Below are 27,605 nucleotides of genomic sequence, written 5' to 3'. Positions count from 1 at the left end.
CAGATAAGGAGCATATGCCAGGCTCGCAGCTGCGGTTGAAGCCGTCATCTTTGCAGTATTATTTGCTTTAGGGGACTGTTGGGGTAGGTTACAGTCATTGCTGGCAATCGGAGAGAAGTGCGGGATTTGAATTCACAACTAAACGAGTGCGAGACCAGCACGCTTCTCAATACACCATGCAGTGCACGCGATACAAAACTCACAAGCTATTGACAAACAGTTTATACGAAATTGATTGTTCAGTGCCGTGACCAAAATGTTGACTCGAGTATGGACTACACATCTCACGATTAGAGACTCACCTCACTCAGTGCTCAACAGGGTGGAGTCTGAAGATATCCATCTTACAGACGCTTCTTTTATTTTAATCACTTTTCCTTATAAACACAGAACATTGGAACTTCTTCCTTTGCATCAACTAGAAATGCAAGACATAGAATATGTATTTTCAAAGGATTTAACAAGCCTTTATAGAGGCATATTACGGGGTTTGGTATGACGAATTAGTTATAGGACCAAGATACAGTGAGATGACGTTAACATGTGAAGAAAGCACAAAGTTACGGTTGCAAAAGTGAATAAAAACACAAGTGTCTTGTATTCAATTTTATTCACAATTTCAGCTTATGTTGTAAATATAAAATCTAGTCTCGACGGTTCTTCATTACTTCTATATCTGGTATTTTCTTTTACCCATTGTTTCATTGTATGTTCTATAGTCATGTCAAATAATACATTTCCCCATAGATCTCCGCCTTTCACTGTCATCTCTTCCCAACAGATTTCTTTGCAGTTAAAATTTCCCATAAGCACTAGGTTACCTCCATCCTTCGGCATCTCGTTTTATGGATGCCTTGTATCTTCCAACATTTTTGAATGCTTGCTCTCTTTCCAAGAGCCCATTTTTCATGGGCACATAAATCACCACATTCTACTTTTCATGTCGGTGTCTTCAACTTTTATCATGATCATTTTAACACTGTTTATGCCCTCTGTAACCTTCATCACATGTAAATTTTTCTTGGCCAAAAACATGAATCCTCAGCCCTGTTTCTTATTTCTGTTTTTAATCCAGTAATTATATATTTGGTGATAGTGAACCCCTTAATTTCGTCTCCACAGTTTCCATTATGTCTGGTATTTCTTCTGATAGGCAATCATTTAGTTTATTCAATTCTTAAATTAATCCGTCGACATTAGTATAGACCATTTTAATTTTCTTCTACTTCCCGTTTTCTTTTCTTTTCGTTTCGCTTACCTTGGTGCACCATTTTCTCAGCCCCATGTCTAAGACTCTCCAATAGAACTCATTGCTTTCGGTCTCCGTTTTTTTTTTTTTTTTTTTTTAGCTTCAGTTCTTAGTGTCTTCTATTTTCTCATCATTCGTTTCTCTTCTTATCAATATATTGTTGTAATGGTCACTCTTTGCTAACTTACCTGATTTTGCCAGTACGCCTTCTGCTGCCGTTTGTGATCTTAGTTTTATCTTTAGAGGTCGATTTCTTTCTTTAGAATATTGTCCTATTCTATATACTTCCTATATATTTTTTTCTACTTCATGGTTATCGTCTTGTACTTTTTTTAGAATCGTTTTTGCCTTTTTTTTTTTCTCAAGTACTTAACCAAACCATGTTTTTCCTTTAGTCCATATACTACACTTCACTTTTTCTATCCACTGTATATATGACCCATTTTGTTTTTTCTTTGATTACTTGAATAATTGTATCCTTTGCATTTTCCTGCATCTGTTGTTGTATTATTTCTTTAAAAATTACTTCTTCGTTTTCTCTGTTTTTATTGCATTTTTAATCATCTGCAAATTTTCCTCAGCTAAGTTTTCTTCAATGCCTTCAGACATTGCCTGTATATTGTGATTTACTTTTTTTTTTTATTCTCACTACTAGTAGTATCATTTTTCTTTTTTTTTCTTTTTCATCTTTTCATTTTCACGTTTAACCTTGGGGGTCTCAAAACCTCTATTTACATTTAATTTCGGTATAGCACCTCCTTAGGGATCTGTGTTTAAGTCAGTATTCGAATCAAAATTTTCATCATTTTCCCCTGATCCGCCTGGATTCCCTTGCATTTTCTCACTAGACACTTTCAACACTGCACAGAGATCATTTTGGGCAACCACAAGTGCTCCACCTCCCACTCAGTACAACCCAGGCCTCTTGCTTTCCTTGCACTGTTGAGAATTTTCGTCTTATTCGGCAGCCCACGGAACTCAAGCTGACATCGAGCCGGCACTCCATTTCTAGTGGGCAAAAAGTTGTACATGTACATTACCCACACATCGGGCTATGTATGAGCTCTTGAACTCTCATTTGGGATGGTAATAGTTGTCGATCACGCGTATAACTCGTGATTCAAGACAGCGATGAATTACATACAGAGAGAAGAGAAAGATATACAATGGTATAGTATTTAGGCTATTCCTACAAAGCATGGTCGAATATGAATTTCTAGTTTACTCTGCCTATTTTACATAGACAAATACAATATATATATGATATATCAAGTTTGGAGTTGCTCATCTCATTCAGGAAAGAAACCCTCGGGATCTAAAGACATACAAATAAGCTAAGCTTATTTTTTTTATAACATTAAAAAATAAGCTAGAAATAAAATAGATCAAAGAATTTATGTGGTGACTGTTGAGGTACATTGTATCCTCCAGTGCAATGAACTTGTTATAGGATCAGCGTATCTTGGTGTATAAGAGTATGTGAGGCAAATGCGTGCTGTGATAAGAACGAAGGAAAGGAACACAGGGAAGACCAATTGTGTGGCATTGAGTGAGTACTCGGAGAGAATCGGAGAGAGAATGGAGAAGGCCAAATTAAGGAATGAATTCAAATAGCTAAAAGTATTGCAAACTCCCATATGACCTACATTCATGAAGCATTTGCACTGTATTCAGATTAAGAAGATAGAGAATTTCTTTTCTAGTCATTTATAGCCCTCAGGACTCTAACATTACAAAAGTTACATTTTGTACCTATCTCTACACTACAACTGTAACCTTGGCCTGATGGTCTAGGGGTATGATTCTCGCTTTGGGTGCGAGAGGTCCCGGGTTCAAATCCCGGTCAGGCCCAGTATTTTCTGGGAAAATCCTGCAAGCACCAGGAGACTCATCCATACACAATCATCCTCCGATCACACCTATCCTTTGTCTCCTCTCTTCCTTGATCAACAGGCAATCCCCTCTTACTCAAAGTTCTTTTCATCCCACCATCCATCTCATCCTCAGTCGTCCCCTCAAGTTCACTCCATCTACCTCCGATTTCCACACCTCTTTTGCTATCTTTTTTTCTTCGCTCATTCTTTCCAGGTGTCCAAACCATCCAAATACTCTTTCATATGTCCTATCTACCAGCATCCTTTCCAACCACGCTCTCCTCCTCACCTCCTCATTTCTCACTCTATCCAACCTTGTAGCCCTTAATCTCAAACATATCTAAATTTGTTTCTGACTCTTTTAAGTTCCAAACATCCGCAGCATATAGTCGTAGGCACAATGGCCCCTTCATGCAATCTCTGCATCCATTCCTAGATGCCAATTATTTATATGTAAATAAGAATGTGCGGCCAGGAAGATCGGGCAGGACACAGATCTACGCGATTTAGAAAACAGATTATATGGAATTAAGTGTTCTGTACCATGTTCATGATGCTCCAACTACACTTGAGCTGCTGGTTTTAGAATTTTTGTTCACTTGACCGAATATGGAGTATCCCGTATTTGGAATGATTCGCCTCAGTCAGTACTGAACAAGGTCGACTACAAATCTTTTTATCTTATCAATATATCTTTTTCAGCTGATTGTCTCCAGCTTCGTTCACTTCGCCAGGGCAATATATATCTAGTTCCTTTGTTTTCCTATTCTAATAGTCACTTTATTCCAAAATTCAAGATATTTGCCTCCCATCCTTGAAATACGATGCAATAATAGATTCTAAAACGTTTCAAACGTTTCAGTCCAAATTCCCTTTCCAAAGGTCAACTACTACTATCACTCTTTTTTTCCACTGGTAGGTTCTGCAAGTCTCCTCTTCCTAGCACTTTTCTACAAGTCTCAAGTTATATATTTTACCTAAAATATAAAATGCTTATAACTTGGCCTGATGGTCTAGGGGTATGATTCTCGCTTAGGGTGCGAGAGGTCCCGGGTTCAAATCCCGGTCAGGCCCAGTGTTTTCTAAATGAAATTCCTCTAATAACAACTACATTCATTCATGGTGCTCAAAAGAGCCAAGTGATAAAAAGAACACTTCATGCCCTTCCGAAATGAATAAACAGCTGACCCATATGTGCACTTGGGATTATAAAATTCGTCAGTGAACATCGTCACCTAGTAAGAGTGAAAGTCGCGACTGTAACGGAGCATGCGGAAGTGCATGTAAAGGATGCATGTTTTATGTTTGAGCCCACACAACTATGCTTGCATGCTTGTACACATACAGTTTGCATACAAACATACATACAAGAACACATTAGTCGGTAGTTGCATGCAATCGACATCAATTTTTTCTCTACACGTGGCGTGATTACTAAACACCCCTACACAAAAAGAGCTAATATAACGGCGCAGATGACTGGAACAGATAAGGAGCATATGCCAGGCTCGCAGCTGCAATTGAAGCCGTCATCTTTGCACTATTATGCGTTTTAGAGACTGTTGGGGTAGGTTACAGTCATTGCTGGCAATCGGAGATAAGTGCGGGGTTTGAATTCACAACTAAGCGAGTGCGAAACCAGCACGCTTCTCAATACACCATACAGTGCAAGCGATACAAAACTCACAAGCTATTGACAAACAGTTTATACGAAATTGATTGTTCAGTACCGTGACTAAAAGGTTGACTCGCGTATGGACCACGCATCTCACGGTTGGAGAGATTCGCCTCACTCAGTGCTCAACAGGGTGGAGTCTAAAGATATCCATCTTATCGACGCTTCTTTTATTTTAATCACTTTTCCTTATAAACACAGAACATTGGAACTTCTTCCTTTGCATCAACTAGAAATGCAAGACATAGAATATGTATTTTCAAGGAACTAAACAAGCCTTTGTAGAGGCATATTACGGGGTTTGGTATGACGAATTAGTTATAGGACCAAGATACAATGAGATGGCGTTAACATGTGAAGAAAGCACAAAGTTACGGTTGCAGAAGTGAATAAAAACACAAGTGTCTTGTATTCAATTTTATTCACAATTTCAGCTTATGTTGTAAATATAAAATCTAGTCTCGACGGTTCTTTATTACTTCTATATCTGGTATTTTCTTTTGCCCATTGTGTCATTGTATGTTCTATAGTGATGTCAAATAATACATTTCCCCATAGATCTCCGCCTTTCACTGTCATCTCTTCACAACAGATTGCTTTGTAGTTAAAATTTCCCATAAGCACTAGGTTACCTCCATCCTTCAGCATCTCGTTTTATGGATGCCTTGTATCTTCTAATATTTTTGCATGCTCGCCCTCTTTCTAAACGCCCGCATTTTGGGGCACATAAATCACCACAAACTTTCTACTTCTCATGTCTCTGTCTTCATCTTTTATCATGATCATTTCCAAACTGTTTTTACCCTCTGTAACCTTCGTCACATTGAAGTTTTTCTTGGCCAAAAACATAATTCCTCCGCCCTGTTCCTTATTTCTGTTTTCAATCCAGTAATTATATATTTGGTGATAGTGAACCCCTTAATTTCGTCTCCACAATTCCCATTATGTCTGGTTTTTCTTCTGACAGGTAATCATTTAGTTTATTCAATCCAGAGATTAATCCGTCGATATTAGTATAGACCATTTTACTTTTCTTCTACTTCCCGTTTTCTTTTCTTTTCGTTTCGCTTACCTTGGTGCACCATTTTCTCAGCCTCATGTCTAAGACTCTCCGATAGATCTCCTTGTTTTCAGTCTTCGTTTTTTTTTTTTTTTTCTAGCTTCATCTCTTAGTGTCTTCTATTTCCTCATCATTCGTTTCTCTTTTTATTAATATATTGTTGTAATGGTCATTCTTTGCTAACTTATCTGATTTTGCCAGTACGTCTTCTGCTACCATTTGTGATCTTAGTTTTATCTTTAAAGGTCGATTTTTTTCTATAGAATATTCTCCCACTCTATATACTTCCTATATTTTTTCTACTTTATGGTCATCGTCTTGTACTTCTTTTAGAATTTATTTTTGCCATTTTTTTTTTCTTTTTCTCTCAAGTACTTAACCAAACCATGTTTTTCCTTTAGTCCATATACTACACTACACTTTTTTCTATCCACTGTGTATATGACCCATTTTGCTTTTTCTTTGATTACTTGAATAATTGTATCCTTTGCATTTTCCTGCATCTGTTCTTGTATTATTTCTTTAAAAACCATCTCTTCGTTTTCTCTGTTTTCATTGTATTTTCTAATCATCTGCAAATTTTTTTTTAGTTAAGTTTTCTTCAATTCCTTCAGACATTGCCTGTAGTTTGTGATTTATCTCTTCTTTTTTTCACTATTGGAAGTATCATTGTTTTTCATCTTTTCATTTTCACGTTTAACCTTGGTGTCTCAAAGCCTCTATCTACATTTAGTTTCGATATAGCGCCTCCAGAGCGCTTTGCGTTTATGTCAACATTCGAATCAAAATTGTCACCGTTTTCCCCTGATCCGCCTAGACTCCCTTGAACTTTCTCACTATAGACACTTTCAACACTGCACAGAGATCATTTTGAACAGCCACAAGTGCTCCCCTTCCCACTCAATACAACCCAGGCCTCTTGTTTTCCTTGCACTGTTGAGAATTTTCGTCTTATTCGGCATCCCACGGAAATCAAGCTGACATCGAGCCGACACTCCATTTCTAGTGGGCAAAAAGTTGTACATGTACATTACCCATAGATCGGGCTATGTATGAGCTCTTGAACTCTCATTCGGGAGGGTAATAATTGTCGATCACAAGTATAACTCGTGATTTAAGACAGCGGTGAATTACATACAGAGAGAGAAGAGAAAGATATATAATGCAATAGTATTTAGGCTTTTCCTACAAATCATGCTCAGATATGAATTTCTAGTTTACTCTGCCTATTTCACATAGATAAATACTATATATATATATATTTATATATATATATATATATATATATATATATATAACATAACACACACACACAATATATATATATATATATATATATATATATATATATATATGCAGGAAAAACACTGGGAGCGTGTGTTCTTGAAAACGCAATGTTATCCACGAAGAAAAACTATTAAAGCAGAGCGCTTTCGTGTATTCACATCTTCAGTGCAAATAATAGATGTGTATTATTTGCACTGAAGATGTGAATACACGAAAGCGCTCTGCTTTAATAGTTTTCTTCGTGGTCAACCTTGCATATATACATATATATATATATATATATATATATATATATATATATATATATATATACATGTATATATATATATATATATATAAATATATATATATATATATATATATATATATATATATACATATATATACATATGATATATCAAGTTTGGAGTTGCTCATCTCATTCAGGAAAGAAACCCTCGGGATCTAAAGTCATCCGAATAAGCGAGGCCTAATTTTTTTTTAATAATATTAAAATATAAGCTAGAAATATAATAGATAAAAGAATTTATGTGGTGACTGTTCAGGTACATTGTATCCTCCAGTGTAATGAATTTGTTATAGGAACAGCGTATCTTGCTGTATAAGAGTAGGTGAGGCAAATGCGTGCTGTGATAAGAACGCAGGAAAGGAACACAGGGAAGACCAATTGTGTGGGTTTGAGTGACTACTCGGAGAGAACCGGAGGGAGAATGGAGAAGGCCAAATTAAGGAATGAATTCAAATTGCTAAAAGTATTACAAACTCCCATATGACCTACGTTCATGAAGCCATTGCACTGTATTCAGATTAAGAAGATAGAGAATCTCTTTTCTAGTCATTTATAGCCCTCAGGACTCTAACATTACACAAGTTACATTTTGTACCTATCTCTACACAGTATCTGTAACCTTGGCCTGATGGTCTAGGGGTATGATTCTCGCTTTGGGTGCGAGAGGTCCCGGGTTCAAATCCCGGTCAGGCCCAGTGTTTTCTGGGAAAATCCTGCAAGCACCAGGAGACTCATCCATACACAATCATCCTCCGATCACCCCTATCCTTTGTCTTCTCTCTTCCTTGCTCAACAGGCAATCCCCTCTTACTCAAAGTTCTTTTCATCCCACCATCCATCTCATCCTCAGTCGTCCCCTCAAGTTCACTCCATCTACCTCCGATTTCCACACCTCTTTTGCTATCTTTTTTTCTTCGCTCATTCTTTCCAGGTGTCCAAACCATCCAAATACTCTTTCATATGTCCTATCTACCAGCATCCTTTCCAACCACGCTCTCCTCCTCACCTCCTCATTTCTCACTCTATCCAACCTTGTAGCCCTTAATCTCAAACATATCTAAATTTGTTTCTGACTCTTTTAAGTTCCAAACATCCGCAGCATATAGTCGTAGGCACAATGACCCTTTCATGCAGTCTCTGCATCCATTCCTAGATGCCTATTATTTATATGTAAATAAGAATGTACGGCCAGGAAGATCGGGCAGGACACAGATCTACGCGATTGAGAAAACAGATTATATGGAATTAAGTGTTCTGTACCATGTTCATGATGCTCCAACTACACTTGAGCTGCTGGTTTTAGAATTTTTGTTCACTCGACCGAATATGGAGTATCCCGTATTTGGAATGATTCGCCTCAGTCAGTACTGAACAAGGTCGACTACAAATCTTTTTATCTTATCAATATATCTTTTTCAGCTGATTGTCTCCAGCTTCGTTCACTTCGCCAGGGCAATATATATCTGCTTCTTTTGTTTTCCTATTCTAATAGTCACTTTATTCCAAAATTCAAGATATTTGTCTCCCATCCTTGAAAAACGATGCAATAATAGATTCTAAAACGTTTCAAACGTTTCAGTCCAAATTCCCTTTCCAAAGGTCAACTAGTACTATCACTCTTTTTTTCCACTGGTAGGTTCTGCAAGTCTCCTCTTCCTAGCACTTTTCTACAAGTCTCAAAAGAGTTATATTATCTACATAATACTATATCAACTTGATAACTTGGCCTGATGGTCTAGGGGTATGATTCTCGCTTAGGGTGCGAGAGGTCCCGGGTTCAAATCCCGGTCAGGCCCAGTGTTTTCTAAAAGAAATTCCTCTAATAACAACTACATTCATTCATGGTGCTCAAAAGAGCCAAGTGATAAAAAGAACACTTCATGCCCCTCCAAAATGAATAAACAGCTGACCCATATGTGCACTTGGGATTATAAAATTCGTCAGTGAACATCGTCACCTAGTAAGAGTGAAAGTCGCGACTGTAACGGAGCAAGCGGAAGTGCATGTAAAGGATGTATGTTTTATGTTTGAGCCCACACAACTATGCTTGCATGCTTGTACACATACACTTTGCATACAAGCATGCACATAAGCACACAATAGTTGGTAGTTGCATGCAATCGACATCAATTTTTTCTCTACGTGTTTCGTGATTACTAAACACCCCTACACAAAAAGAGCTAATATAACGGCACAGATGACTGGAACAGATAAGGAGCATATGCCAGGCTCGCAGCTGCGATTGAAGCCGTCATCTTTGCACTATTATGCGCTTTAGAGACTGTTGAGGTAGGTTACAGTCATTGCTGGCAATCGGAGAGAAGTGCGGGATTTGAATTCACAACTAAGCGAGTGCGAAACCAGCACGCTTCTCAATACACCATACAGTGCAAGCGATACAAAACTCACAAGCTATTGACAAACAGTTTATACGAAATTGATCGTTCAGTACCATGATCAAGATGTTGATTCGAGTATGGACGACACATCTCACGATTGGAGAGATTCGCCTCACTCAGTGCTCAACAGGGTGGAGTCTGAAGATATCCATCTTACAGACGCTTCTTTTATTTTAATCACTTTCCCTTTAAAATCAGAACATTGGAACTTCTTCCTTTGCATCAACTAGAAATGCAAGACATAGAATATGTATTTTCAAAGGATTAAACAAGCCTTCGTAAAGGCATATTACGGGGTTTGGTATGACGAATTGGTTATAGGACCAAGATACAATGAGATGGCGTTAACATGTGAAGAAAGCACAAATTTACGGTTACAAAAGTGAATAAAAATACAAGTTTCCTGCATTCAATTCTATTCACAATTTCAGCTTATGTTGTAAATATAAAATCTAGTCTCGACGGTTCTTCATTACTTCTATATCTGGTATTTTCTTTTACCCATTGTGTCATTGTATGTTCTATAGTCATGTCAAATAATACATTTCCCCATAGATCTCCGCCTTTCACTGTCATCTCTTCCCAACAGATTTCTTTGCAGTTAAAATTTCCATTAGCACCAGGCTACCTCCATCCTTCAGCATCTCGTTTTATGGATACCTTGTATCTTCTAACATTTTTGCATACTCACCCTCTTTCCAAACGCCCGCTTTTGGGGGCACATAAATCACCACAAAATTTCTACTTCTCATGTCTCTGTCTTCAACTTTTATCATGATCATTTCCACACTGTTTTTCCCCTCTGTAACCTTCGTCACATTGAAGTTTTTCTTGGCCAAAAACATAATTCCTCCGCCCTGTTTCTCATTTCTGTTTTTAATCCAGTAATTATATATTTGGTGATAGTGAACCCCTTAATTTCGTCTCCATAATTCCCATTATGTCTGTTTTTTCATCTGACAGGTAATCATTTAGTTTATTCAATCCTGAGATTAATCCGTCGATATTAGTATAGGCCATCTAAATTTCTTCTACTTCCCGTTTTCTTTTCTTTTCGTTTCGCTTACCTTGGTGCACCATTTTCTCGGCCTTATGTCTAAGACTCTCCAATAGATCTTCTTGTTTTCGTTCTCCGTTTTTTTTTTTTTTTTTTTTTTTTAAGCTTCATCTCTTAGTGTTTCCTAATTCCTCATCATTCGTTTCTATTTTTATAAATTGTTATAATGGTCACTCTTTGCTAACTTACCTGATTTTGCAAATAAGTTTTCTGCTACCATTTGTGATCTTAGTTTTATCTTTAAATGTCGATTTCTTTCTTTAAAATATTGTCCTATCCTATATACTTCCTATATTTTTTTCTACTTTATGGTCATCGTCTTGTACTTCTTTTAGAATTGTTTTTGCCATTTGTTTTTCTTCTTTTTCTCTCAAGTACTTAACCAAACCATGTTTTTTCTTTAGTCCATATACTACACTACACTTATTTCTATCCACTGTATATATGACCCAATTTGCTTTTTCTTTGATTACTTGAATAATTGTATCCTTTGCATTTTCCTGCATCTGTTGAGTATTATTTCTTTAAAAATCATCTCTTCGTTTTCTCTGTTTTCATAGCATTTTTAATCGTCTGCAAATTTTTCTCAGCTAAGTTTTCTTCAATTCCTTCAGACATTGCCTGTATTTTGTGATTTACCTCTTTTTTTTTATTATTCTCACTACTAGTAGTATCATTGTTTTTCATCTTTTCATTTTCACGTTTAACCTTGGGGTCTCAAAGCCTCTATTTACATTTAGTTTCGGTATAGCGCCTCCAGAGCGCTCTGCGTTTATGTCAACATTCGAATCAAAATTGTCACCGTTTTCCCCTGATCCGCCTGAATTCCCTTGCATTTTCTCACTATAGACACTTTCAACACTGCACAGAGATCATTTTGAGCAACCACAAGTGCTCCCCCTCTCACTCAATACAACCCAGGCCTCTTGTTTTCCTTGCACTGTTGAGAATTTTCGTCTTATTCGGCATCCCACGAAACTCAAGCTGACAGCGAGCCGGCACTCCATTTCTAGTGGGCAAAAAGTTGTACATGTACATTACCCATAGATCGGGGTATGTATGAGCTCTTGAACTCTCATTCGGGAGGGTAATAGTTGTCGATCACGAGTATAACTCGTGATTCAAGACAGCGGTGAATTACATACAGAGAGAGAAGAGAAAGATATATAATGCTATAGTATTTAGGCTTTTCCTACAAATCATGGTCGGATATGAATTTCTAGTTTACTCTGCCTATTTCACATAGACAAATACAATATATATATATATATATATATATATATATATATATATATATATATATATACATATAATATATATATATATATATATATATATATAGATATATATATACATATATATATATATATATATATATATATATATATAGATATATATATATATATATATATGATATATCAAGTTTGGAGTTGCTCTTCTCATTCAGGAAAGAAACCCTCGTGATCTAAAGTCATCCAAATAAGCGAAGCTTAATTTTTTTGATAATATTAAAATACAAGCTAGAAATACAATAGATAAAAGGATAGATATGACAGAGAGATCTCATTTTCAAAGAATTTATGTGGTGAGTGTTGAGGTACATTGTATCCTCCATTGTAATGAATTTGTTATAGGAACAGCGTATCTTGGTGTATAAGAGTGTGTGAGGTAAATGTGAAGAGAGCGTGCTCTGATAAGAGCGCAGGAAAGGAACACAGGGAGGACCAATTGTGTGGATTTGAGTGAGTAGTCGGAGAGAACCGGAGGGAGAATGGAGAAGGCCAAATTAAGGACAGAATTCAAATAGCTAAAAAATATTGCAAACTCCCATACGACCTACATCATGAAGCCATTGCACTGTACTCAGATTAAGAAGACAGATTCTCTTCTCTAGTCATTTATAGCCCTCAAGACTCTTACATAACAAAAGTTACATATTGTACTTATCTCTACACCGTACTTATAACCTTGGCCTGATGGTCTAGGGGTATGATTCTCGCTTTGGGTGCGAGAGGTCCCGGGTTCAAATCCCGGTCAGGCCCAGTGTTTTTTGGGAAAATTCTTTAAGTACCAGGAGACTTTAATGTGCTCATAATGAACCAGTGATAAAATAAGAACAATTAATGATTATTCAAAAATCAGGAAACAACTTCTCCATATCCGTACTTTGGGTCATAAAAATTTACAGTGAACATCCTCACTCAATAAGAGTGACACAGGACACGGGGAATTTTAAGTAACTGAGAAGATAATAATTTTCATATCAGATAAAACTAATTTCTTCATTGTTATATACTTTATCTACAAACCCCCGTAAACATGTACACAGACTTTTTCAGCAGCTGAAATGTATTTCGGTGCCCTCCGGTGGTGCTTGCAACCAAGGTTAAGTAAGTGTTCAAGGCTTTAACAAGGGTGATGCAAACAAGGTCATCATAATAAAACAACAGGGCAGGACTCGCAGTAATGGGTATAAACTGGACAAATTTAGATTTAAGAAGGAAATAGGCAAGAATTGGTTTACTAATAGGGTGGTCGATGAATGGAATAAACTTAGTAACCATGTAGTAAGCGCTGAAACTACCAGTTGTTTAAAAAAACGATTAGACAACTTTATGGATAGGGATGACAGGTGGTGATGGATACGGAACTGCCTAGTGTAGGCCTTATGGTCTCTTGTAGTCTCCTTTATTCTTATGTTCTTATGTTCACAGCGCGCGCGTGCATCAGCGCAACACTAATTAATACCTACAAGCATGCGATATTTTTCTATTCTGCGTGTAGTGGAAATGTTATTCATCCCTACCTATGTCTATCTACCTCGTATATACCAAAGGCTTCTTCTCCCTTAGGTAGGCAACTAAGTCAAAGACACACACCCACTCCCATCCACCAACCTTGCTTCTCTCTTATCTTAGCTGCTTGTGAATGAAGCGTTGTTCCTGCCTCCTGCCCACTACCCGGCACATCCAGTACAGGGCCGCTTTACTTACGCATCAAACCCCCCCTCACCCGTTCCCCTGTGTGGAAAATAGAGAAGTCGGGTAGAAACTCTTCGAGCTACGTCAAAATATCATCCATACACAACCATCCTCTGATCACCCCTATCCTTTGTCTTCTCTCTTCCTTGCTCAACAGGCAATCCCTTCTTACTCAAAGTTCCTTTCATCACACCATCCATCTCATTCTCAATCGTCCCCTCAAGCTCACTCCATCCACCTCTGCTTTCTAAATTTTTTTTTTTTTTTTTGCTATTTTTTCTTTACTCATGCTTTCCATGTGTCCAAACCTTTCAATACTCTTTCATATGCCCTATCTACCAACTTACTTTCCACCCCCGCTCTCCCCTTTATCTCCTCATTTCTCAACCTTGTAGCTCCTACCATACTTCTCATATATTTGATTTTAAACATATTCAAAATTGTTTCTGCCTCTCTTAAATTCCAAATCTCCGACCTATATAGTGTTGTGGGCACAATGACCCATTCATATAATCTTCTCTTTGCATCCATTTCCAGATCCCTATTATTCATCTCAACCTAAATAAAACTGAAGTAACAATGCAGAGCCGGGAAAATGAGGCAGAACACAGATCTACGCTATTGAAAAAATAGATTATATGAAGTTGCACTGTGTCCATAATACTCTAAGCACACTTGAGCTACTGATTTTAGATTTTTTCTTTATTCGCCCAATTATGGAGTATGTATTTCCAGTCTGGCGTGATTCGCCTCAGTCGGTACTGAACAAGGTCGAATCAAAACCCTTTCATCTTAAAACATCTTCAGCTGATTGTCTCCAACCTCGTCCACTTCGCCACAATGATACAGTATATATCTGATTCCTTTCTTTTCCTATTTTCATAGTCACTGTACTCCAGAATCTAATAGATATTTGCCTCCCATTCTTGAAAGACGATGCAATAATATATTCTAAAACGTCATAAACGTTTCAGTCCAAATTCCCTTTCCAAAGGTCAACTAGTCCTATCACTCTTTTCTTCCATTGGTAGATTCTGCAAGTCTTCTCTTCCTAGCACTTTTCTACAAGTCTCAAAAGAGTTATATAATCTAGATAATACTACATATACGTTATAAGCTTGGCCTGATGGTCTAGGGGTATGATTCTCGCTTAGGGTGCGAGAGGTCCCGGGTTCAAATCCCGGTCAGGCCCAGTGTTTTCTAAAAGAAATTCTTCTAACAACAACTACATTCATTTATGGTGCTCAAAATAGCCCAGTGATAAAAAAGAACACTCCATGACCGTCCGAAATTAATAAACAGCTGACCCATATGTGCACTTGGGATCATAAAATTCGCCAGTGAACATCGTCACCTAGTAAAAGTGAAAGTCGCGACTGTAACAGAGCATGCGGAAGTGCATGTAAAGGATGTATGTTTTATGTTTGAGCCCACACAACTATGCTTGCATGCTTGTACACATACAGCTTGCATACAAACATACATACAAGAACACATTAGTCGGTAGTTGCATGCAACCGTCACCATTTTTTTCCCTGCGCGTGGCGTGATTACTAAACGCCCATCTTTCTCTTACTGCCTTCTCTTCCATTATTATCTCTCCATCTGCACCTTTTACCTTTTCATCTCTACTTGATTCGCCTCCTCTTCCTGTCATACACTTACCCATTTCACATCTGCTCTCCCCTTTGCCTCCTTTATTTATACTTTACTTTTCATCTCTTTTCTTTGTACCTCTCATATGATCCCCTCGTCCTATTTTGTAACCAATCTGTGAAAGCTAGCTTCGTCTTTTCTACAACTTTCTGTAAGAGGCCGGTACATAGAGGTAGACATTTAAGTAGATAGAGGGGTAGGTGAAACGATAAGTAAATTTTATATTCATTTTATATTCGGTTGTTATGAAACAATGGCCGACTGTAAGTTGCAGAGTTGCATATTTCGCTTACCGCCTAAAGTTTGTAAACATTGGTTGGGGTGGCGATCAAAGGTGCTGATGTGACGGAATGTGAACACAAACCCTGTTCTGCTTGTGTCAGAAGTGCTTGCGTAAACAGTATTGCTTGAGACAATATAAGTCTTTCTGATTGGAGAAAAGGGTGGAGAAGGAGAAAATTTATTGGTGCATGGAGGTAAAGTCACGCCCTAAAAGGGTGGCACTTATTTGTAACATTCAAAGTTATTGGATGAATTAAATTGTGACGTCGGAGCAGACTTGGCTTGGTGGGTGTAAGAGGATCTCAGGTAGGATTATTCAGGTGCACCTAAGAAAATACGTTGTACCAGAATCCGTGAAGAAAATGAAGAAAAGTTAAAATTATTTAATTCCCCTTCGTTTATTGAGTAATGGAACTTCACTAAAAGTCTACGTTATGGAAGAGGCATGGGGCCTATAGACGAGTGACTTACAATACTACAATGATAAAAAGAAAGTGAAGAAAGTTGAAAGTGAATGAAGAATTACAAAATTACAGAAGGGAACAGAAAGTGTTGGTAGAAGCGGAGATAACAGTGGCGGCAGCTCGGGATGAACTCCCTCCGAAGAGAATACAAGGCTGGTACATGCAGCAAACTGCAGGACTGAGGCAAGATAAGTCTACGGGTACATCAATCTACGGTGCACGCAGCTATAACCACGCAGTGCACAACCACAACCACGCGTATGCTGAATACAAGGGACGACAAGACGAGGAACGAGGGGTCTACAACATTACGAGCAACTACTACTACGAGTGGAATAAGGCGATCTTCAAGACGATCATCTACAAGACGATCTTCAAGGCAGTAAGCAACGAGGCTGACGAGGGACGTCGAGGTGACGTACGTAAGCAAGACTACGTGGAGGCAGTCAAGTCAAATAAACTTACTGAAGGTATGAACAATTCAGTATTACGACACGAGGTTCATACCTCAAACATTGATATAAGATCCTGAGAAGGGTAGAGCTAGGTTTATCATAAATTTCCAGCAAATGAAAGATATCAACCAATATGAAGCCTATAAGAAAGCATTCATTAAACATTTTATGTCCAAATGTGATCAGGATTCTATCAGGTCTTTGGTTAGAATGATCAAAGAAGTTAGAACAAGCGAATCAGACACAGAACACTTAGCTAGATTGGATAGATGGTCAAAAGACATGAATTCTATCTTGAAAGATTCAGATTGGATAGAAAGATCTAGTGACAAAGTGAAAGTTTCTCAGGTAATAAAATTTTATCAAATTTGGATTGTTAACCAAAAAGTCTGATGATTTAACGGCAGAAAAGCTGTATGAAGATCTCAAGTCAACTATGAGATGGTATGGTAGAGTGTTCAATAAGCCTATTCAAATATTCACTGATACAGGATCTGTAGCTAATGTAATTACCAGTAAAGTTTTAAACCAGTTGAAACCAGGAGTGAAAATCTTGGATCCAATCCATTACTCATTGCAACAAGTAACTGGAAATCATTTAAAACTATTAGGTAAGGTTGAACTAGAAGTTATCTTATATACAAATGAACATTTGCACATTCCAGTGATAGTTGTAGAAGAATCTGTTTTTCCAGGAGATTTATTGATAGGATTTGCAACTATGAGAAAAGAGAACATGGTCATATGTCCTGCTGACTTAGGGGATCTTAATGAAATCACAGTTAATCCCATTTTTAAATCAACCAGACTTAAGACCAGTGACAGGAATCAATGAATCCCTAGACATAGATAAGAAAAATAACAACTTTACTTTAGATAACGAGGCCGAGCGGTCCAGACCGACAGAAAGTAAAGCCTCATATAATTCATCAACTACAAATGAAGCCTTGCAAATTGTGGATGGTGGCGTAATAAAGTCGACATTATTACACTCCAGAGCAATTAACAGGGTAGTAGTGCAGTTGAAAGGAGTCACTGTAGACTCTGAAATTTTAACCATCCCAGAATAAATTACATTAAAAGGTTAGAAATTGGACTCAGGGACTTATAAGTCAAATAAAAACATAGTAGAAATATTAATGATTGATACTTTAAATAAAGATATAGTTTTAAGAAAAGGTACACAAATAGGATGTTTTCAAGTGTGTACCAAACCCATCAAGATTTTAAATGAGAGTACTGAGGAGGTGTAATTACCAATTTCATCAGTTTGTTCAGTTCAGGAAGAAATAGAGTTAAGAAAGAAATACAAGAATCAATTAGAGCCTCCTAATTGCCCTGAGTTGGATGAAAGCTTAGTTTCTTTGCTTGTAAAACACAATAAAGCAATTGTTTTGCCGGGGGACGCCTTAGGCAAAACAACTGTTTTAAAACATCAGATTAAATCAAAACCAGGAACACAGCCTATTTACAGACCCGCCTACAGAGTTCCTCACTTTAAATTAGCAATAGTAGATAAACTGATCACTGAAATGTTATCGCAGGATATTATTGAACATAGTAAAAGTGAGTGGAACTTTCCTTTGATTTTGGTGCCAAAATCAGATGTTACTATGCGCCCAGTTATTGATTATAGTTAATTGAATAAGCACACCATACGTGACAGGTTACCGTTATCAGTAATAGGGGACATTCTAAGTTTAGGAACTGAGAATAGATATTTTAGCACTATAGATATCAAATCTGCTTTTTATCAAATAGAGTTGCATGAAGACTCACAAGAGTTCACGGCATTTTCTACTCCAACGGGACATTATGCGTTCAAACGAATGCCATTTGGGTTATGTAATAGTCCATTAACTGACATAAAATTAATGAATACAATTCTAGATGGGTTGTTAGGAAACACTGCAAGTGTACTCCTAGATGACATTTTAATAGTTTCCCAGACATCGGTTGAGCGCTTTAAGAGATTAGATTTGATATTCTCAAGACTAGTTGAAGTAGGATTGAAAGTGAAACTTGAAAAATGTAAGTTCTAGCAGGACAGTGTTATTTATTTGAGACATAAGATAGACATGGACTTAGTGCAGTAAATTCAAAGGTTGAAGCAGTCAAGAATTTTCCAGTTCTAACGAATGTAGACAAGGTTAGGAGTTTTTTGGGATTAACAAGATATTATAGAAAATTTATTCAACGATATGCTGACAATGCTAATCCATTAACTTCTTTGTTGAGGAAGGACTCAAACTTCATGTGGGGACCTGCACAACAGGAAGCTTTTGACAAGTTGAAAGATAAACTCACGAGTTCTCCAATTTTAATATTTCCAGACTATGATAAAGAATTCATTCTTTGCACTGATGCATCTGACATAGGATTAGGAGGAATACTTATGCAAGAGAGAAATGGAACTTTGAAACCAATAGCTTACACTTCAAGACTTTGTAATAATGCAGAAAGAAACTACTCTATAACAGAAAGAGAAACATTAGCAGTGATATATTCATTAGAAAGTTTTAGAGATATGATACTGGGATATCCAATCAGAGTATGGACTGATCATACAGCTATTCAGAACTTATTTAAGCATAAGAATCTTAGGGGCAGACTCGCTAGATGGTTTGCGGTACTTCAGTGTTATGAAGTTAAATTTGAATATATTCCGGGTAAAAAGAATGTTGCGGCAGATGCACTTTCTAGAAACATTAGCCAACCAATGACAGGGTTGATTAATTTTGTTTGTAGTATAGAAGAGTTAGTAACTTTAGATGAGGAAATGCTAATAAGAGAACAGAGGGATGATAAGACATGTGACTCATTAGTCAAGTACTTGATGAACCCAAGAGGAAATCCTCCAAAACTACCAAAGGGGTATAAGATAGAGGAATTTCATTTGATTAATGGACTTTTGTAAGTGGGAAAGATATTTCTAGAGGTCCAGTAAATCAGTTGGTAATACCACAAACTCTTGTAAAAGAGATATTGAAGTTACTTCATGATAGTGATTGTAGCTCACATCCAGGAAAAGATAAAACTTATAGACAAGCACAACTTAAATACTTTTGGCCAGGTATGAAGAAAGATATATATAATTATATTGAATTTTTTTTTAAATGTGTTAAGGTGAAAGGAAATACACCAAAACCTGCTCCTATATTTACCTATCCCATTCCACAGAAACCTTGGGAAAGAGTTCACATAGATACATTGGAGTTACCTATGTCTGAGAATGGATATAAATATGTATTTGTTGCCATTGATTATTTTTCAAGATTTTGTATTTTACAACCTATTCCAAATAAGCTGAAACTATTGTTTCAGTAATCTATGATCAGATAATCTGTCATTTCACCTAATATCTTAGTTTCAGATAATGGAGCTGAATTTGATAACAAAATCTTGGAAAAATTATGTAGTTTATTTAAGATAAAAAAAGTAAACATTCTAGTGAATCATCCACAAAGTAATGGAGTTGTGGAGAGGTTAAATAAGAAAATTATTACGTGTCTTAGAAGTATGATAAGTCCTCATAGTATAACCTCGGCTACTTGGATTCCTTGTGTTAAATGTACTCTGAACAACCAAATTAATATAGCAACAGGTGAAACACCTTATTTTATTATTTTTGGGGTAGACAAAACTCTTCAATTTGAAATCTTGACTGGAGAGCAGAAACCTGCGTATAATATAGATGATTATATCTCAAATAGAATAGATACTTTCCAAAGTATTCACCAAAGAGTTAGGGAACATATGCAGGAGTATTCACAAGAGATAAAAAAGCACCAACACAAAATAGCACATAAACTAGAACTGAAAATAGGAGATTTAGTCATGCTCAAACTGCATTCACCCTATAATAAACTTTCACCAAGGTACTCAGGTGCATATAGGGTAATTGATTCTGCAGGTGGGAATAAATTTAAACTCCTCCATTTAGAAAATAGGGAAGAATTGGTAGACCATTTAGATGATATGAAGAAAGTTAGGTTGCAGATCTATGAAGATGACTGTTGTGATACCCTATGTATCAATTTTAATGAACCAGAAGAGCATAGGGAATATTTCAATACTATACTTTGTGAATTGAATATTAATCTTGATGTATTTTACAGATAATATTAACTTGACCATTTGTATGTACTTGAGATGGGAGGCCTAAACTACTGGAACTTGGTGTCAGGCCAGGACATGAAGACCTTGGATCTGCTGTGGTCAGACTTGGAATCTTACCAATACTTAAGAACAATTCACCTAAGTATTAATTTATTGTTTGTGAAGCATCAAGACTGTCTTTGAACAAATTAATTAAGTGTATTAACAAAAATAATTTAAATCTAAGAAGAGACACTTTACAATACTTTTCTAACTGCATATTGCTAACATCTTTGAAAAGATGATGAGTTTTGTAAATATACTCTACATTTAATTTTTTGTGTGTTATTTTGGGATACGTTATTTACCATGTATTATTTTGACATGTTTACCATTATTCTGCCTGAATTATTATTATGCGTTTTGGATGGGTGCTTATATTTTTGATATGTATATGTTTGATGTGTTTTACTGATGCTATTTTACCATTTGCAAGGTTAGATTAGCTTCTTATATATATATATGATGATTTCCAAGTATATACTAGCAAGCCCTGTAAGAGGGTAATAGTTATCATTGGTCGGGACGACCAAGGGTAGCTGCCGAGCCCTGTAATAGGCCGGTACATAGAGGTAGACATTTAAGTAGATAGAGGGGTAGGTGAAACGATAAGTAAATTTTATATTCATTTTATATTCGGTTGCTATGAAACAATGGCCGACTATAAGTTGCAGAGTTGCATATTTTGCTTACCGCCTAAAGTTTGTAAACATTGGTTGGGGTGGCGATCAAAGGTGCTGATGTGACGGAATGTGAACACAAATCCTGTTCTGCTTGTGTCAGAAGTGCTTGTGTAAACAGTATTACTTGAGACAATACAACAGTCTTTCTGATTGGAGAAAAGGGTGGAGAAGGAGAAAAATTATTGGTGCATGGAGGTAAAGTCACGCCCTAAAAGGGTGGCACTTATTTGTAACATTCAAAGTTATTGGATGAATTAAATTGTGACGTCGGAGCAGACTTGGCTTGGTGAGTGTAAGAGGATCCCAGGTGGGATTATTCAGGTGTACCTAAGAAAATACGTTGTACCAGAATTCGTGAAGAAAATGAAGAAAAGGTAAATTTATTTAATTCCCCTTCGTTTATTGAGTAATGGAACTTGACTAAAAGTCTACGTTATGGAAGAGGCATGGGGCCTATAGACGAGTGACTTACAATACTACAATGATAAAAAGAAAGTGAAGAAAGTTGAAAGTGAATGAAGAATTACAATATTACAAAAGGGAACAGAAAGTGTTGATAGAAGCTGAGATAACACTTCTTTGCTTCCTTATCCCACCACTAACTTCCCTTTCTTCTATTTGCTCCCGTCCTCCTTCTTCCACACACCATCTTTTCACACCTTGTGACTCCCTCCCTGAACCATCCCTTCCACTCCTAGTTCTACTCTATACTTTACTCTCACCCACTCCTCTTTCAGATTCTTCTTGTACTCCTTCTTTTATTTTTTCTCATTTAAGCAATTCACTCTAAGCCATCTCCCTACCTTTTGTCCTTTTCCTCTTTCTCCATCTATCCTCCAATCTCAACTTACTTTCCACCAGATAATTATCTGATAGAACATGTACATCCTTAATTCTTCCTACTATACTCCTATTTACCATTGTATAGTCCATTAACGCTCAATCTACCACCCTTCCATCTACCACCCTCTCTCATGTGTACTTATGCTTGACTTTCTTCCTAAACACTGTATTTGCTATCATCAACTCTCTTTCTAGACTCATCTCCACCATCAATTCTCCACTACGATTCATTCCTGGAACTCCACACTTCCCAACCACTCCGTCTATCGGTTCATTTCCTACCCTAGCATTAAGGTCTCCCAATACAACCACATTGGCGTTTCTCCCTAATAGATTTATGCACTCAAAAAGCCTCCCTTTCTTCTACACTCTTCTCACTACCAGGCCCACTTACAAAGACCCACATCTCCCTTCCCAGTTTCACCTTTATCCACACTAACCTTGAAGAAACCTCCTTCCACTCCACTACACGTTTACCTATCTCTTCACTTACTAGTATAGCCACCCCTTCTCTCCCTCGTCCCCCCTTCACTCCTGAGAACCTCCCAACTACACTCCCAAACTCACACTCGCCCCTCCCTTTCAACCTAGATTCACTCAATGCCAACACATCCATCTTTCTTCTCACAAACATACTCCCTATCTCTTCCCTTTTACTCTCATCTGTGCATATTAAAAGACCCAAACCTTAGGGTACTGGTTGGAAAACTCCTGGACCCTCTTATGTCTTTACTATATTTAGGAATGTCCCCTTTGGGGCTATAGGGAGAAGGATGCCTAGTCCTAATCCCCGTCCAGTTTTTGTCGCCTCTTACGATTCAAGTGGGAAGGCTTGGTGCCAGTATTTTTCCCCTCACCACAAGGGAATATATGGGTATATAGGTTAGTGAAATACAATGTTACACTTTTTGAATAACATTAAGTAATAACTGGGGGTCATTGCAGCAAGTTTCTGTTTGGTATAAAGTAGAAATGCAAAACAGAGGAACATATGACAGTAATTTCTCATCCTCAAAGAATTAAACAAGTGGGAGTGGATCCACGTTTAGGGTTCTGGTCTAGTTAATTAGTTAATGTACCAGTGTATCTTAAAATTATATGAGAACGGTGAGAAGATAAAAAGAGAGTTTCCACTGATATAAGTGCGGTAATGAAATGCAAAGGGAAGGCAAGTATGTAGATCGCCCGGTAGAGATTAAAACGGGACGGTTTGAGAGAGTGCTCGGAGACAAGCGGAAGAAGAACGGAGGTCAAGTTAAGAACACATACCATAGATCAGTGACTAAGTGATAAATAATACTCCGTCCAAAATAAGTGGAAATGAGATTATCATTTCTGGTTTGTCTATAATTTCCCAGTATCTATCAATAGAAATTTTATATACTGTACCTGATATTCCTAGCTCATAGGGGTTTGGTCTGATAGTCTAGGGTTATGATTCTCGCTAAGGGTACGAGAGGTTTCGGGGTCAAATCCCGGTCAGGCCCAATGCTTTCTGGGAAACTTCTGTAAGCATCAGGAGATTCTTTACCGTGCTCAAAATGAACCAGTGATAAGATAAGAACACTTGATACAGTGAACATCCTCACTCAATAAGAGTAAAACTTGTGACGCTAAGAAAACACGGGGAATTTTGAATAATTGAGATGATAATCATTTTCATACCAAATAAAACTAATTTTTTCATTGTTTTATACTTTGTCTAAGATCATACGCAAACCTGTACACAGAGTGCGTGCACCAACGCACACACTAATTGATACCTACAGGCATGTGATATGTTTCTACTGTGCGTGTAGTGCAAGGTTATTCATCTCTATCTAAATACCAAGGGCTTCTTCTACCTTATAAGGGAGGTAACCAAGTCAAAGGCACGCACCCACTCCCATCCACCAACCCTGTTTCCCTTTTATCTTGTGGATGAAGGGTAATCCTTATCTACTGCCCACTGGCCGGGTAAGAAACAAAACGCATCAGGAGACAGCATTTTTATAACAGGGCCGCTTCACTTACACGGCGATTCCCCCATCCCCTCATGCGAAAAATAGAGAAATCGGGTAGAAACCCTTCGGACTGCGTCAAAATATTATCCATACACAACCATCTTCCGTTCACCCCTATATTTTGACTTTTCCTTTCCTTGCTCAATAGGCAATTCCCTCTTGCTCAAAGCCTCTTTCACTCTATCCATCCATCTCAACCTTAGTCGTCCTCACAAGTTCACTCCATATACCTCTGATTTCCACACCTCTTTTGCTATTTTTTCTTCACTCATTCATTCCATGAGTCCAAACCATCCAAATACTCTTTCATATGCCCTATCTACCAGCTTCATTTCCACCCCTCTCTCCTCTTCACCTCCTCATTTCTCACTCTATCCAACCTTATAGCCCTTAGCATACTTCTCAGACACTTAATCTCAAACATATTTAAAATTGTTTCTGCCTCTCTTAAATTCCAAATATCAGCACTATACAGTGTTGTAGGCACAATGACCCCTTCATAATTATAATCTCTTTTCATCCATTCCTAGATGCATTATTATTCATCTCTACCTAACAATGTAGGGCCAGGAGGATGGGACAGGACACAGATCTACGTGATTGAGAAAACAGTTTATATGGAATTAAGTGTTCTGTATCAACTACACTTGAGCTGCTAGTTTTATCATTTTTGTTTACTCGACCAAATATGGAGTGCGTTTCTCGCATCTGGAGTAATTTGCCTCAGTCAGTACTGAACAAGGTCGACTACAAACCCTTTTATCTTATCAACATATTTTTTCAGCTGATTGTCTCCAACTTCGTTCACTTCGCCATGACAATACAGTTCCTTTCTTTTCCTATTCTCATAGTCACTGTATTCCAGAATCTAATAGATATTTGCCTCCCATCCTTGAAAGACGATGTAATAATAGATTCTAAAACGTTTCAAACGTTTCAGTCCAAATTCCCTCTCCAAGGGTCAACTAGTCCTATCACTTTTCTTCCACTGGGAGGTTCTGCAAGTCTCCTATTCCTAGCACTTTTCTACAAGTTTCAAAATAGTTATATTATCTACCTAATACTAGACAATGCTTAGAAGATTGGCCTGATGGTCTAGGGGTATGATTCTCGCTTAGGGTGCGAGAGGTCCCGGGTTCAAATCCCGGTCAGGCCCAGTGTTTTCTAAAAGAAATTCCCCTAATAACAACTGCATTCATTCATGGTGCTCAAAATAACCCAGTGATAAAAAAGAACAGTTCATGCACTTCCGAAATGAATAAATAGCTGATCCATATGTGCACTTGGGATCATAAAATTCGTCAGTGAACATCGTCACCTAGTAAAAGTGAAAGTCGCGACTGTAACGGAGCAAGCGGAAGTGCATGTAAAGGATGCAAGTTTTATGTTTGAGCCCACACAACTATGCTTGCATGTTTGTACACATACAGCTTGCATGCAAACATACACACAAGCACACATTAGTTGGTAGTTGCATGCAACCGACATCGATTTTTTTTCTCTACGTGTGGCGTGATTGTTAAAAACTTCTACATAAAAAGAGTTGATATAACGGAGCAGATGACTGGAACAGATGAGGAGCATATGCTAGGAGGCTCGTAGCTGCGATTGAAGCCGTCATCTTTGCACTATTATGCGCTTTAGGGACTGTTGGGGGAGGTTGCAGTCATTGCTGGCTATCGGAGAGAAGTACAGGATTTGAATCCACAACTGAGTATGAGACCAGCACGCTTCTCAATAGACCATACAGCGCACGCGATACAAAACTCACAAGCTATTGACAAACAGCTTATACGAAATTGATCGTTCAGTACCGTGATAAAAATGTTTTCAACCAAATTCAGCAGCTGACTCAGCAGATGGGACGTGCTAACTCGAGTATGGACTAGGCATCTCACGTTTGGAGAGACTCGCCTCACTCAGTGATCAACAGGGTGGAGTCTGGAGACATCCATCTTACAGACGCTTCTTTTATTTTAATCACTTTCTCTTATAAACACAGAACATTGGAACTTCTTGCTTTGTATCGACTAGAAATGCAAGACATGGAATATGTATTTTCAAAAAATTAAACAAGCCTTTGGAGAGGCACATTTCGGGGTTTGGTATGACGAATTAGTTATAGGACCAGGATACGGTGAGATGGCGTTAACACGTGAAAAAAACACAAAATTACGGTTACAAAAGTGAATAAAAATGCAAATGGCAACAATCGTGTAAGTCACCCTTGAGAGACTTGAACTGGAGAGTTTGACTGGGTGCTCGGAGAGAAGCAGATGAAGAACAGGAACCACTCACTGCATTCTGTCAAATCTAAGTTTGTAAAGATTATCTTTTCAGGTCTTTTTTAAATCTGCAGTCTCTAACTATAGACAAATTATATTCAATACCACTTTTCACTATCATTCATTAAGCTTGGCCTGATGATCTAGGTGTATGATTCTCGCTTAGAGTTTCCTGAAAGAAATTCCTCGTATAACTAGATTCATTCATGGTACCCAAAATAGCCCTATGATAAGAAAAGAACATTTCATATCTGTGCGACATGAATAAACAGCAGACCCATGTGTGAATTCGTCAGTAAAAATTCTCACCCAGTAAGATTAAAAGTTGCGGCTGTAACGGAACATGAAGAAGTGTATATAAAGGATGTATATTTCATGTTTGACCCCACACTAGTATACTTGCATGTATGCACACAAACATGAACACACACACAGCTTGCATACATAATAACACATACACAAATAAACACATATTAGTTGATAATTGCATGCGTCCGACATCGATATCTTTTCTGCGTGTGATGTGATTGCTAGGCATCCAAATCTAAACAAAGCTGATATAACGTCGCAGGTGGCTGAAATAGATGAATTTTGGCTTCTGGGGTAATCAGAGAGGCCACAAAAATATAGGATATATATGTCCAATGGCCGCAAAAAGCGTATGACTAGTTACAGTTACTTCAATATCAGTGTTGTGATTATACACACACACACACACACACACAACACAGGGTTACAATAATTTCGTCTTGTAGACGTCTGTTCTAATTGATGGCTAAGCGAATTCTGAGAGCCGCTTCGAATGACGCTAGCCCTAGGAGGGCACAAGGAGAGGCCACGTGGTCAGAACTTCTAGAACTGAGAATGCATATTATTTCTTATACTTAAGTTCTTCATTCTCTATC

General features: G+C 37.6%; 7 non-coding genes across 7 annotated transcripts; all 7 read left to right on the top strand.

The window, feature by feature from the left end:
• The first annotated feature begins 3,028 nt into the window (after positions 1-3,028).
• TRNAP-UGG (transfer RNA proline (anticodon UGG)) lies at positions 3,029-3,100 on the top strand. Its single transcript has one exon. It is a non-coding gene; the product is annotated as a tRNA-Pro (tRNA).
• A 1,025-nt stretch (positions 3,101-4,125) lies between these two features.
• On the top strand, positions 4,126-4,197 carry TRNAP-AGG (transfer RNA proline (anticodon AGG)). The gene has a single exon. It is a non-coding gene; the product is annotated as a tRNA-Pro (tRNA).
• A 3,859-nt stretch (positions 4,198-8,056) lies between these two features.
• On the top strand, positions 8,057-8,128 carry TRNAP-UGG (transfer RNA proline (anticodon UGG)). The gene has a single exon. It is a non-coding gene; the product is annotated as a tRNA-Pro (tRNA).
• A 1,030-nt stretch (positions 8,129-9,158) lies between these two features.
• TRNAP-AGG (transfer RNA proline (anticodon AGG)) lies at positions 9,159-9,230 on the top strand. Its single transcript has one exon. It is a non-coding gene; the product is annotated as a tRNA-Pro (tRNA).
• A 3,630-nt stretch (positions 9,231-12,860) lies between these two features.
• TRNAP-UGG (transfer RNA proline (anticodon UGG)) lies at positions 12,861-12,932 on the top strand. Its single transcript has one exon. It is a non-coding gene; the product is annotated as a tRNA-Pro (tRNA).
• A 2,059-nt stretch (positions 12,933-14,991) lies between these two features.
• Positions 14,992-15,063, top strand: TRNAP-AGG (transfer RNA proline (anticodon AGG)). Its single transcript has one exon. It is a non-coding gene; the product is annotated as a tRNA-Pro (tRNA).
• A 10,436-nt stretch (positions 15,064-25,499) lies between these two features.
• Positions 25,500-25,571, top strand: TRNAP-AGG (transfer RNA proline (anticodon AGG)). Its single transcript has one exon. It is a non-coding gene; the product is annotated as a tRNA-Pro (tRNA).
• The last annotated feature ends 2,034 nt before the right edge of the window (positions 25,572-27,605 follow it).

This window comes from Oratosquilla oratoria, chromosome 14, assembly GCF_046742065.1.
Source record: "Oratosquilla oratoria isolate Oo_2021 chromosome 14, ASM4674206v1, whole genome shotgun sequence".
NCBI classification, from domain to species: domain Eukaryota; kingdom Metazoa; phylum Arthropoda; class Malacostraca; order Stomatopoda; family Squillidae; genus Oratosquilla; species Oratosquilla oratoria.
The sequence above is the reverse complement of the archived record's forward strand: the minus strand, read 5'-3'. Positions and strand labels throughout refer to the sequence as shown.